This window comes from Orycteropus afer, unplaced genomic scaffold (genome assembly GCF_000298275.1).
Source record: "Orycteropus afer afer isolate SDZICR_OR568_19922 unplaced genomic scaffold, OryAfe1.0 scaffold00336, whole genome shotgun sequence".
Classification (NCBI taxonomy): Eukaryota; Metazoa; Chordata; class Mammalia; order Tubulidentata; family Orycteropodidae; genus Orycteropus; species Orycteropus afer.
The window spans coordinates 1,181,925-1,184,124 of record NW_006921923.1 but is presented as its reverse complement, the minus strand read 5'-3'; positions in this window follow the sequence as shown (position 1 = coordinate 1,184,124).

Below are 2,200 nucleotides of genomic sequence, written 5' to 3'. Positions count from 1 at the left end.
TTTAATTGTGAGCTATTATTGTTCTAGGCTCTCTGGTGCTGTAGTGCCTAAGGCATTTGACTACTAACCAGAAGGCTGACGGTTCAAACTCACCAGCCACTCCTCGGAAGGAAGATTGGGCAATCTACTTCCGTAGTCATAGTGTCTCGGAAACTCAAGGAGGGGTCACTATGAGTTGGGTCCGAATCAACGGCAGTGAGTTTGGTTTTTTGGTTTTTTATTATTGTTCTTGGGTAGAAGAGAGAGAGGGTAGAGTGACAGCTCAGCATACCTGTAGCTTATCTATACTATAGTCCAGTTGTTGTTTTTTTGCTTGAGTCAATTCCAACTCATGGAAACCCATGGGTGCGAAGTAGAACTGCTCCATAGGGTTTTCAAGGCTTTGACCTATTGGAAGCAGATTCCAAGTCCCCTTTGGGTGATTCTGAATAGGCAACATTTTGGCTAATAGTCAAACGCTTAACCATTTGCACCACCCAGGAACCTTCTGTTACAATCCTAGTAAGCTATATATACTGATGTATCTTAATAGTTCTGGCAATTGCGAGTTAAGAGCTTGTAGATTTTTATTTATAGTACTTTTAAAAAATATTTTTATTATAAAAGTGATGCATGATCACTGTGAAAAATCAGCCAAACAATACAGAAGTATATAAAGTAGAAAGTGGAATTATTTACACATTATCTTTCAGGCCCCCTTCCTCTCCCCTGACTTGCCAAGCTGGATATTAACATGTACAATGAATCTCTAATTGAAGCAGGGAGGAACTGGTATAGGAGGAATCTGGTAGATCAGTGGAGAATAGAGAGTGCAGAAACAGATCAAGGTACATTCATTGAAATTTAAAATATGATAAAGTTGGCATTTCAGTAGAAGAGGAAGATATTATTCAATAAGTAGCTTTAAGACAACCGCCTATCCTTTTAGAAATAAAGTTAGAGCCCTACATATACACAAACACAAATTTCAGGTGAATCAAATATGTAAATTTAAAGTATAAGAATATCAAAGAAATTTTAAGTAAATATTTTTTTACTAGAAAATCAAAAGCTGTGAAGGAAATTATTAACAAAATTGATTATGTTTAAAATTGTCAAACTTCTGTATGGGGAAAAATATTGATTAAGATCGCAGAATTGGAGAAAATGTTTGCAACCCACATTAGCAGATGGTTAATGTACAAAATAAATAAAGAATTCCTATTAAATAAAAATAAAAAGGCTATGAACAAGGCATTTATCTTAGAGGAACCAGCACAACTGGCTCATAACATGAAAAGAAGCTCCACCTCACTAATAAATGCAAATATGATCATTTTCACCTGACAATGTAGCAAAAATGAAAGATTGATAACATTTACAGTTGTTAAAGTTGTGGGGAATTAATTGGGTATTCATGAGCGATGAGAGGGTAGGTTGAAATAATCCTTGTGGGATTGTGGCATTATCTGTCAAAAAATGAAATCCTCATACCTTATTATGATAAGCAGTCCTCACTTCAAAGACTCTGTCTTACACACATTCTAGCACCATTTTTCAAACATAGATATGTATATTATTTATTGTAGCATTGTTTGGAACAGCAAAAACTGGGAAGTGGTTGGAAGTGTCCATCAATACAAGAAAGATTAAATAAACTGAATTGTACATGTAGTAGAATACCATGCATCTGTGGAAATGAATGAGATAGTTCTATATGTAGATTTCTGATTATGTTAAGTAAAAAGAAAACTAAATTGCAGAACGATATAATATGAACCAATTTTTTTGAAATATGGCATTTGTGCCCTTGAGTTTTACGGAAGGTGGGAAAGGAACAAACAGGCAGACTGTTGTTACCAGTGGTCACTTCTGAGGAGCTGGAGTGGCTGGGAAGGGATTGTGGAAATGACTGTTTAATTCATGTTCTTTGGTATTGAATTTGTTACTGTAAGTATGAATTATATTTTTAAAATTTTTCTAGTAAAAATATAGTAAAGTTCATTTCTTATTCCCCAGACCTAATAATCCCCAAAGGTAACTGCTGTTAATAGTATAGACCTTTTAGACTTTTTATTGTGTATGTGTCTATACTTTTAACATGAATGGGCTCACCCTATGTATATTGATCTGTAGCTTCCTTCCTTCACTTAGTATATCATAACCATCTTTTTTTATGACTATACTTATACATCTACTTCATTTTTAAAACAATTATATA